This window comes from Nicotiana tabacum, chromosome 17 (assembly GCF_000715075.1).
Source record: "Nicotiana tabacum cultivar K326 chromosome 17, ASM71507v2, whole genome shotgun sequence".
Taxonomy (NCBI): Eukaryota; Viridiplantae; Streptophyta; class Magnoliopsida; order Solanales; family Solanaceae; genus Nicotiana; species Nicotiana tabacum.
This window is the reverse complement of record NC_134096.1, coordinates 104,255,016-104,268,058: the sequence shown is the minus strand read 5'-3', so window position 1 is coordinate 104,268,058 and position 13,043 is coordinate 104,255,016.

Sequence of the window (13,043 nt, the reverse complement as noted above, 5' to 3'; positions counted from 1 at the left end):
ATAGAAGGGGACTTCAGAACTGCGAACGTTGTGCAATTATACCTCAAGTCTCCACGGGTAGCTGTATCCGGGCAAATCTACTGTACGCCGCTGAGACCAACTCCGAAATCTTCACAAGAAGTGCAGAGTACAGTATCAGTACAACCGATCCCATGTACTGGTAAGTGCCGAGCCTATCCTCGACGAAGTAGTGACGAGGCTATGACAAGACACGTACGTAAACAACCTGTACGAGTATATACAAATACAAAGTAACAATAATACAATAATTAACAAGTTATAAATTGGGAGGGAACATGGGAAGGGGAATAATTTCAGCAGGAGATGTATCACTTAGCAGTCAATTGATTCATCAACAATAAAATGAGCAAATGTTAATATGAAAATGGCACGGCACCACCCTTCGTGCTTTTACTCTCATTTGACACGGCATCACCCTTCATGCTTTTACACTCTCTGAAAATGACACGGCATCACCCTTTGTGCTTTTACGCTCACAAATGGTACGGCAACACCCTTCGTACTTTTACACTCACAAATGGCACGGCAACATCCTTTGTGCTTTTACACTCACAAATGGCACGACAACACCCTTCGTGCTTTTACACTCTTCCTTACCATGAAAATAATAAAATAAATTCGGAAGAGTATTTAAATGCGGTGATATACACTTATCAATCAATTCAATACCAAAATACCGACTTCATCTTCCAAAATATTTAACAATAATTAAATAAATAATAATTTCACGAATAATGACCAAATAATCAACAATAAACTTAAGCAGGAATATCTTTAATTAAATAGACAATTATTCACAATAAATAAATTTTACCCGCATGCTTTGACTCAACCACAACGCATAAGTACTCGTCACATCACATATACGTTGTACCCGCACATTTAATCATGTAGCAAATAGACAAATAAGTCCTACTCCCTTAAGTTGAGGTTAACCACAACACTTACCTCGCTTGCAACCAAATTCAAGAATCCAATAAACCTTTGCCTCGCGAATTCGTGTCTGAAATCTTCAAATCTAGTCACAAATAATTCGGTTCAGTCAATAAAATTTTTTGAAATTAATTCCATAAGAAATATTAATTTTCCATCAAAACCCGAAATTTAGCTCAAAAATCGTCCGTGGGGCCCATGTCTCGGAACCTGACAAAAGTTAGAAAATTCGGAAGCCCATTCAACCACGAGTCTAACCATACCAATTTTACCAAAATCCGACCTCAACTCGACCTCCAAATCTTCAAATCTTATTTTCAAATCCCTAAGTTCAAATCCCCGATTTACACCTCAAAAACATATAATCTAGTCGGATTATTTGATGATAATTCAATATTATGAAATAGAAATGATCACAAGTGATTTACCTCAAGATTTCCCATGAAAACCTCGCTCAAAATCGCCCAGCCCGAGTTTGAAATGCCCAAAAATGACAAAAGCTCGGAACCCCTCTATTTTTGTACTGCCCAGGGGTTTTCGCATCTGCGAACCATATGTTCGCACCTGTGGCCTCGCATTTGAGAGACAAAGCTCGCATTTGTGGAGCAAGGCTTCCTAGCAGAGGACCGCATCAGCGGACCTTCACGTCGCAGATGCGACTGTGCAGAAGCGCGTAGGAAGCCGCAGAAGCGAGACCTCCACATTTGCGGTCTCTCAGCCACAGAAGCGACCTCGCATCTGCGGCCAAAATTGCGCAGGTAAGACACACCAGAACCAGACCTGCAATTTTTACAAAAATGGTCCGAAACTCACTCGAGCCCCTCGGGACCTCGTCCAATTATACCAACCAGTCCCGTAACATAACACAGACTTACTCGGGGTCTCAAATCACATCAAATAACATCGAAATTACAATTCACACCTCGATTCGAACTTTTGAGTTTCAAACTTTTTAATTTACAAAATTTGTGCCGAAACATGTTAAATGAACCCGGAATGACTTCAAATTTGGCACACAAGTCATAAATGACATAATAGAGCTATTAAAATTTTCGGAATCGGATTCCGACCCCGATATTAAAAGTCAAATCCGTGGTCAAACTTTTAGAAATCTTTAGCCTTTAAATTACTAGTTTTCGTTAAATGGTCATAACTTGAGCTAGGAACCTCCAAATCAAATTCCAGACATACGCCCAAGTCCCAAATTACGATACGGACCGAAACTGTCAAAACACTGATCCAGGTCCATTTGCTAAAAATATTGACTAAAGTCAACTTAATTGAGTTTTAAAGCTCTATTACACATTTTAATCCATTTTTCATATAAAACTTTTCGGAAAATTATACAGACTGCGCACGCAAGTCGAGGAATGATGAATAGTGCTTTTCGAGGTCTTAGAACACCGAAGTAATTATTAAATTTAAAGATAACCTTTTGGGTCATCACATTCTCCACCTCTGAAACAAATGTTCGTCCTCGAATGAAATTAGAAAAGTACATGAGCTGGTGAAAAGGTGTGGATATTTACTTCGCATGTCCAACTCGGACTCTCAGGTAGTTGTCTCAATTGATTGACCTCTCCATTGCACCCGAATTGAAGGGTAACTCTTAGACCTCAACTGTTGGACCTGCCGGGCTAGAATAGCTACCGGCTCCTCTTCATAAGTCAAATCTCTGTCCAATTGGACTGAGCTAAAATCTAACACATGGGACGAATCACCATGATATTTTTGGAGCATAGACACATGGAATACCGGATAAACCGCTGATAAACTAGGTGGTAATGCAAGCCTGTAGGCTACTTGGCCCACCCTTTCAAGAATTTCGAAGGGTCCTATATACCTAGGGCTCAACTTGCCCTTCTTTCCGAACCTCATTACACCTTTCATAGGTGAAACCCGGAGCAATATCACAAACTTTACGGTCGACATAACTCTTTTGCATAGACTGAGCTGTGCGAATTCGATCCTAAATAATTTTGACCTTATCTAAGGCATCCTGTACCAAATCGGCACCCAACAACCGAGCCTCTCCCGGTTCGAATCAGCCAGCTGGCGATCGGTATCGCCTTTCATATAATGCCTCATATGGAGCCATCTGAATGCTCGACTGGTAGCTATTATTATAAGCAAATTCCACAAGTGGCAAGAATTGATCCCAAGAACCTCCAAAGTCTATAACAGAAGCGCGAAGCATATCTTCCAATATCTGAATAGTATGTTCTGACTGTCCGTCTGTCTGTGGATGAAATATTGTACTCAACTCAACCCGCTTGCCTAACTCACATTGTACAGCCCTCTAGAAGTGCGAGGTGAATTGCGTACCTCGATCAGAAATGATAGACAGGGGCACACCGTGAAGGCGGACAATCTCACGAATGTAAATTTCAGCTAACCGTTCTGAAGAATAGGTAACTGTCACTGGAATAAAATGTGCTGACTTGGTCAACCTGTCCATAATGACCCAAACTGCATCGAATTTTCTCTGAGTCCATGAAAGCCCAATAACAAAATCCACAATGATACGCTTCCACTTCCACTAAGGAATTTCTAACTTCTGAAGCAAACCACTAGGTCTCTGATGCTCGTACTTAACTTGCTGACAATTCAGGTACCGAGCTACATATGTAACTATATCCTTCTTCATTCTCCTTCACCAATATTGTTACCGTAAATCTTGATACATTTTGGCGGCACCTGGATGAATATAATACCTGGAACTGTGTGCCTCCTCAAGAATTAATTTACGAAGCACATCCACATTAGGCACACAAATACGACCCTGCATTTGTAGAACTCCATGTTCCCCCACTGCAACCTGTTTGGCATCACCGTGCCACACCGTGTCCTTAATGACAAGCAAATGAGGATCATCATACTGCCGCTCTCTTATGCGCTCATATAAAGAGGACCGAGCGACTGTGCAAGCTAGAACCCGACTGGGTTCTGAAATATTTAACCTCACGAACTGATTAGCCAAAGTCTAAACATCTACAGCTAACGGTCTCTCACCAACCAGAATATACGCAAGACTGCCCATACTCATAGCCTTTCTACTCAAAGCATCAGCCACCACATTGGCCTTTCCGGGGTGATACAAAATAGTGATATCATAATCTTTCAACAACTCCAACCATCTTCTCTGCCTCAAATTGAGATATTTTTGCCTGAACAGATATTGCAGGCTACGATGATTAGTAAATACCTCACACGAGACACCGTAAAGGTAATGTCTCCAAATCTTCAAAGCGTGGACAATGGCTGCCAATTCTAAGTCATGAACAAGATAATTTTTCTCATGAACTTTCAACTGCCGCGATGCATATGCAATCACCCTGCCATCTTGTATCAATACTGCACCAAGACCAACGCGAGATACATCACAATACACAGTATAATATCCTGAACCTGTGGGTAATACCAACACTGGCGCCGTAGTCAAAGCAGTCTTGAGCTTCTGAAAGCTCAACTCACACTCGTTTGACCATCCGAATGGAACACCTTTCTGGGTCAGTCTGGCCAATGGGCTTGCTATAGATGAAAACCCCTCCACGAATCGACGATAATAACCTGCCAAACCCAGGAAACTCCGGATCTCTATAACTGAAGTAGGTCTAGGCCAATTCTGAACAACCTCAATCTTCTTAGGATCCACCTTTATGCCTTCTGCCGATACAACATGCCCCAAAAAGGAAACTGAGTCTAACCAAAATTTACATTTTGAAAATTTGGCATATAACTGATTATTCTTCAAAGTCTGAAGCACACTCCGAAGATGCTACTCATGCTTCTCTCGACTACTGGAGTAAATCAAGATATCATCAATGAATACAACCACAAAAGAATCTAAATAGGGCTTGAACACCCGATTCATCAAATCTATAAATATTGTTGGGGCATTTGTCAACCCAAATGACATTACTAGGAATTCGTAATGCCCATACCGAGTTCGAAAAGCTGTCTTAGGGACATCAGATGCCCTAATCTTTAACTGATGATAACCAGACATCAAATTGATCTTCGAAAATACCTTGGCACCCTGAAGCTGATCAAATAAATCATGAATTCTTGGCAACGAATATTTGTTTTTGATAGTGGCCTTGTTCAACTACCGATAATCTATACACATCCACATAGAGCCATCTTACTTCTTTACTGGTGCACCCCAGGGCGAGACACTAGGTCTAATGAATCCCTGATCAAGCAAGTCTTGTAATTGCTCCTTCAATTCTTTTAACTTCGGCGGGGCGATACGGTATGGTGGGATAGAAATGGGCTGAGTGCCCAGAGCTAAATAAATATAGAAGTCAATATCTCTGTCGGGTGGCATTCCCGGCAAATCTGCAGGAAATACATATGGAAATTCACGGACAACTGGAACTGAATCCATAGAAGGAACTTCCGCACTAGGATCGCGAATATAAGCCAAATAAGCTAGACACCCCTTCTCGACCATACGCCGAGCCTTCATATATGAAATAACCATGCTGGTAAAATGACTAAGAATTCCTTTCCACTCTAATCGAGGTAACCCCGGCATGGCTAGGATACCGTCTTAGCATGACAATCTAATATAGCACAATAAGGTGATAGCCAATTCATACCCAAAATGACATCAAAATCTACCATATCAAGAATTAAAAGATCCACACTAGTCTCAAGACTCCCAATAGTAACCATATACGAATGATATACATGATCTACCATGATAGAATCTCCCACCGGAGTGGACACACACACAAGAGCACTCAGAGAATTACGAGGAATCACCAGATATGAAGCAAAATAAGAGGACACATAGGAATAAGTAGATCCTGGATCAAATAGAACTGAAGCATCTCTATGGAAAACTGGAACAATACCTGTAATCACAGCATCGGATGACTCGGCCTTAGGCCTAGCTGGAAAAGCATAAAATCGGGGCTGGGCCCCACCACTCTAAACTGCATCCCTGAGACGGCCTCTAATTGGCTGGCCTCCACCTCTAACGGCCTGACCTCCACCTCTAATGGTCTGACCTCCACCTCTAGCTTCCTGACCCCTACCTCTAGCTGGGTGAGCAGACGGTGAAGCAACCGGTGCTGGAACCATAGCACGAGAACCCTGTTGCATGCTGCCCTGAGACCTGGGGCAGAATCTAGCAATGTGCCTCGGATCACCATAAGTATAACAAGACCTCGGTTGTTGTGACTGCTAGCCCTGAAATTGTCCCTGTCGACCTGAGTAACCACCATGGAAACCCTGGATCGGAGGTGCACTAATAGGAGCTGGTGGTACACTGTAGGATGCCTGGAGTGCTGAATGAAACGGCCTGGGAGAATGACCCCTACCAAAATTACCCCTGCCTCCAGATGAGGCACCACTAAACCTACCGAACTGTCGAGGCCTCTTATCAGACCCCTGCCCTCTTTCCTGTGCAAGAACCATCTCGATCCTCCTAGCAACATTAGCAGCCGCCTGAAAAGAAATCTCACTTTCGGTCTCCTTGTCCATCTGAAGCCTAATAGGGTGAGTAAGTCCCTCAATAAACCTCCTCACTCTCTGCCCCTCAGTAGGAAGTAAAAGGATAGCATGGCGGGCTAGATCCACAAAACGGGACTCATACTGAGTAACAGTCATACTGCCCTACTGGAAACACTCAAACTGCCTGCAAAAATTCTCTCTCAATGTGATAGGGAGGAACTTCTCTAGAAATAGCCATGAGAACTGCTCCCAAATCAGTGTAGGCGATCCAGCTGGTCTAGTCAACATAAAATCTCTCCACCACCTCTTGGCAGAACCCGTCATCTGAAATACAGCAAAATCGACCCCATTGGTCTCAACTATACCCATGTTCCACAGTACCTCATGTCAGCGGTCAAGATAATCATGTGGGTCCTTAGAAGGTGTAACACTGAAGTGAACTGAAAAGAGCTTAGTAAACTTATCCAGTCTCAATAAGGCCTCAGAAGACATGGCGGGCCTATCACCGGCCTGTGCTGCAACAACTCGCTGAATTACCCCAACTGGTGGGGCTGCTGGAGCCTGATACTGTGGAGCCATCTGCTCCGGAGCGGGGGTAGTGGGAGTTTGTGCTCCTCCCACAGCCTGTGAGACGGCTGGTGCCACTGGAAATGTACCATTCTGGGCCACGCCCTCCATAAGACTCACCAAATGGACTAGAGCGTCCTGAAGCACTAGAGTAGCTATAAATCCTTCCGGGACCTGAACTGGTCCAATCGGTACAGTCTGAACGGGAACCTCCTCCTGAAAATCCACCTGAGGTTCTATAACAGGTGCTGCTGCTCGAGCTCTAGACTGAGCTCTACCTCTGTCTCTGCCTCGACCTCTAGCACGACCTCGACCTCGAGCTCGACCTCGACCTCTACCTCTGGTCATAGTTGCCACCGGTGGCTCTGGTCCCTGTCAATCGGTAGATGTATTACGTGTTCTCACCATCTGCGAGAGAATAAGAATAGAATGGTTCAATCATTGGTGATAGAATAAAATCGCACGACAGAACAAGAAAGAAGTGAAATTGTTCATAAACTTCATAGCCTCTGAGAGATAAGTACAGACGTCTCCGTACCGATCCTTCAGACTCTACTAAGCTTGCCCGTGACTCGTGAGACCTATGTAACCTAGTGCTCTGATACCAACTGTCACGACCCAAAATTTCCACCTTCAAGACTGTGATGACGCCTAACATTTCACTTGCTATGCAAGCCAACGTTAGAATATAATTAGCCATTCTAACAAAAAATTTAAATTTATTAATAACAAGGAAACAAATGCGAAAATAAAGTTTGAAATAAAGTGAATAATCCATAATAATCGTGATATCTAAATACCATCTCAGAACTGGAGTCATAAGTGCACGAACTTCTAGAATAATACAAACAAGATCTGAATAAAATTCAAGTTGTTTGAAATATAATACACAGCTGAGATAAGATAGAAGGGGACTTCAAAACTGCGAACGCTGTGCAGTTATACCTCAAGTCTCCACTGGTAGCTGTATCCGGGCAAATCTATTGTACGCCGTTGGGACCAACTCCAAAATCTGCACAAGAAGTGCAAAGTGCAGTATCAGTATAACCGACCCTATGTACTGGTAAGTGTCAAGCCTAACCTCGACGAAGTAGTGACGAGGCTATGACAAGACACGTACGTAAATAACCTGTACGAGTATATACAAATACAAAGTAACAATAAAATAATAATACAATAATTATAAATTGGGAGGGAACATGCAAAGGGGAATGATATAATAATTTTAGCAGGAGATGTATCACTTAGCAGTCAATTAATTCATCAACAATAAAATGAGCAAATGTTAATATGAAAATAGCACGGCACCACCCTTCGTGCTTTTACTCTCATTTGACACGACATCACCCTTCGTGCTTTTACACTCTCTGAAAATGACAAGGCACCACCCTTTGTGTTTTTACGCTCACAAATGGCACGGCAACACTTTCGTACTTTTACACTCACAAATGGCACGGCAACACCCATCGTGCTTTTACACTCACAAATGGCACGACAACACCCTTCGTGCTTTTACACTCTTCCTTATCATGAAAATAATAATATAAATTCGGAAGAGTATTTAAATGCGGGGATATACACTTATCAATCAATTCAATATCAAAATACCGACTTCACCTTCCAAAATATTCAACAATAATTAAATAAATAATCATTTCACGAATAATGATCAAATAATCAACAATAAACTTAAGCACGAATATCTTTAATTAAATAAATAATTATTCACAATAAACAAATTCCACCCGCATCCTATGACTCAACCACATATACGTTGTACCCGCATATTTAATCATGTAGCAAATAAGCCCTGCTCTCTCAAGTCGAGGTTAACCACAACACTTATCTTGCTTGCAACCAAATTCAAGAATCCAATAAACCTTTGCCTCGCGAATTCATGTCCGAAATCTTCAAATCTAGTCACAAATAATTTGATTCAGTCAATAAAATTTATTGGAATTAATTTCATAAGAAAATATTAATTTTCCATCAAAATTCAAAATTTAGCTCAAAAATCGCCCGCGGGGTCCATATCTCGGAACCCGACAAAAGTTACAAAATCCGGAAGCTCATTCAACTACGAGTCTAACCATACCAATTTTACCAAAATCCGACCTCTACTCGACCTCAAAATCTTCAAATCTTATTTTCAAATCCCTGATTTACACCTCAAAAACATATAATTTAGTCGGATTATTCGATGATAATTCAATATTATGAAATAGAAATGATCAAAAGTGATTTACCTCAAGATTTTCCGTGAAAACCTCGCTCAAAATCGCCCAGCCCGAGCTTGAAATGCCTAAAAATGACAAAAGCTCGGAACCCCTCTATTTTTGTACTGCCCAGGGGTTTTCGCATCTGCGAACCATATTTTCGCACCTGCGGCCTCGCATTTGCGAGACAAAGCTCGCATTTGCGGAGCAAGGCTGCCCAGCAGAGGACCGCATCTGCGGACCTTCACGTCGCAGATGCGACTGCGTAGAAGCGCGAAGGAAGCCGCAGAAGCGAGACCTCCGCATTTGCAGTCTCTCAGCCACAGAAGCGACCTCGCACTTGTGGCCAAAATTGCGCAGGTAAGACACACCAGAACCAGACCTGCAATTTTTACAAAAATGGTCCGAAACTCGTCTGAAACTCACTCGAGCCCCTCGGGACTTCGTCCAATTATACTAACCAGTCCCGTAACATAACACAGACTTACTCGGGGTCTCAAATCACATCAAATAACATCGAAATTACAATTCACACATCGATTCGAACTTTTGAGTTTCAAACTTTTTAATTTACAAAACTTGTGCCGAAACATGTTAAATGAACCCGAAATGACTTCAAATTTGGCACACAAGTCATAAATGACATAACAGAGCTATTCAAAATTTTCGGAATCGAATTCCGACCCCGATATCAAAAGCCAAATCCATGGTCAAACTTTTGGAAATCTTTAGCCTTTAAATTACAAGTTTCCGTTAAATGGTCATAACTTGAGTTAGGGACCTCCAAATCAAATTACGGGTATATGCTCAAGTCCCAAATCACGATACGGACCTACTGGAACTGTCAAAATACTGATCTGGGTCCGTTTGCTAAAAATGTTGACTAAAGTCAATTTAATTGAGTTTTAAAGCTCTATTTCACATTTTAATCTATTTTTTACATAAAAATTTTCCGAAAAATTATACGGACTGCGCACGCAAGTCGAAGAATGATGAATAGTGCTTTTCGAGGTCTTAGAACACCGAAATAATTATTAAATTTAAAGATGACATTTTGGATCATCACAGAGATGAGACCCACGACACAGAAAAAGCTTTTTGATAATTATGAAGTATGCTGAGATAAGCATGGACAATTCGGTCTAGTCAATTCAATATCTATAAGGTAGCTACAGTAAGATGCCTTTTTACCCAATCACGTTGCTCCCTTTCACCCAAAATTACAAGAACACCCTTTAGGTGTGCATGTTGACCTGGTGCCTGCTTATTCCCTCTTCTAATAAGTAGCAATAAGAATATAATAAGAAACTTGTAGACTATAAAAAATCCAGTTCTAAATTATTATTATTTTTAAAATGGACGTGATTAGCACTTATGAGAATATTATCTATGGCAAAAAAGGCACGGCAAAACCTTTTTTATAATGGTAAGGGGTGGTTCCAAGTATTCTTGTTCACGTGGAATTGGTAAGATTTTAAAACTTCAACAATAAGTAGGATAGTTGATTGGTATAAGAATTCAATGCAAATTTATATTTCGTTGAAGTTTTTGATGTTACAATTTTAGTTTAGATTGGAAAAGAATTTCAGAATAATTTATAATTATATTCTTAAATTATATAAATATTTAAGGGTATAAAAGTCTATCAATATTTCAAGGATATTTTAGTCGTTCAACATTTAGCATAAATTATTCATATTTTTATATGAACATACTTTGCACGTTATCCTTAGACAATCATCACAAACAACGATATTATGTAATATTATTTTTAATTGAGTAATATATTTTATGAGGTACATGAAATGTTATTAGATTGTATCCACTTAATACCTCTTTAAACATGATGTCTTGGTATATATTCCTTTATTCTTCTTGCCGATTTGGTAAAATATGTCATGACAAATAATCTAACATTAGGGATTGATCGATCATATAATTTATTTATTGTCATTATAAATATAAATATATTAAAAATATTTAATAAATATAATTTTAAAAATACCAATCATCTTTTGGCTTGAGAAGTCAAGTTCTGATAAGAAAGGCACGTGTTATAACTTATTGGTCCATCAAAGTTCCACATAAATTAAAAAGGAAAAGAAACTATACTCATCAAAGGTGATGTCACATAATTTTTAGATCTCATTATAAATAATTATATAACAATGATCTAGTTGCCCGTACTATTCCTCTCATCTTCTCTCAGTTAGGTACTAAGAACACAACTTTAGTTTATTTATGTATGTATGTCCATCTTAGTATAATGGCAGCATCTGAGGATTATATTTTTAATTTTGTTTCTCTAATATGAGTGATTCACATGATTAAAAATCAAGTATAATTGTATTGAGATATTTCAACTCTTTAACCCTTTAAAAAAATATTTAAATTTTGATGAAATGATGATTGAGTGATAATTAGGATTTGAAGTAAACTATGACCTCGCGATTTTAACGTTCTAAGAATCTATTACTTTCTTATAATTAATAAATCTAAATCTCACAAACTGGGAAAAAAATAATTAAATGAAGCATTTGCGTCCAAAAAGAAGAAGGCTACTATACTAAGTATCTGTTGAGAAATTAAAGAGTATTTTGGGTTTTCTTTATTTCTTGGTGTTTTCTTTTGGTTTATATATTTTATTGTTGTAAAAAATGGGAGAGGAGGATAGCAGCGGGTTGGTGAGGATGAATCCAAAATTAATTTGGATTGGAATATTCCACCTTCACACTTTTCCTTTTTGCTCGGTTTATGTGCCATTTAAATAGGAAAAGAATTATATTTATATTCTTAAATTATATAAATATTTAATGTTATAAAAATCGATCAATGTTTTACGAATATTTTAGTCGTTCAATATTTAACTTAAATTATTCATGCTTTTATAATAATACTAGTTTCTATTTATATGCATTGCACGTTAATAATAACACGTGATGAAAAAAGATATTGTAATGAAAATCTACTGGAATGACACAAGATTGATAAATCCCTAATCCTTTTCTATTTTAATTTTTTTATGAATTATTGAATGAGTGTATCTTGAATTTATCAGTAAAGCTCAAAATCTCAAAGGCTCAAATTGTTCAACCCTTTGATCCTTATATACAATCCTAAAGGAAAACAATGTTCAATACAAAGAAGAAAAAAATAATAGAGAACTAATAATAATTTTGGAGAAGTTTGCCCAATTTTGTTACTTTTTTCTAAAACAGCACAACTTAAAACTAATACTCTTTCAAATTTTTATGATGAAGAATGTGGAATAGTGTCTTCCTCTCCTCCTTTCTCTAAATAGATTCATGCAATACGTTTATATGCATTGAATCGTAAATATAGTTCTAATAGAAAAATAAAAGGAGATCAAGTTACCATGTAACTGGAAACATATTTTATCTGATTGCGATTGACTTTGACTTATTTTTAATCAATAAAAATAAAGGACTGAAAAATAACCTAACAAACCTAGCGGTCCCTGTAGTAACATGATAAAAAATCCTGCCTAATACATAGTTTCAAGCTATATACCAACCTTGAAAAAATAACAATTTTAGAGAAGTTTGCTAGCTATTTTGTTACTTTAATCAATTAGCTACACTTTATTTATTAATAAGACATAATTCAGGATCATACTCAGGTAAAATAGGTATTCTTCATCTCCTCATCTAGCATAACTGCATAAGTCTTGTTAATTGTAGGTATCTCATCTCCTTATCTAGTAAATAATATATCCAGCTGGCGGTTGCACCTCTTTTAAATGGATTGAAAATCCTTGATATGGTGTGGTGATTTAAATATTATAATTATAAATATTAAATTGCTTTATTAAAGAAATATTTT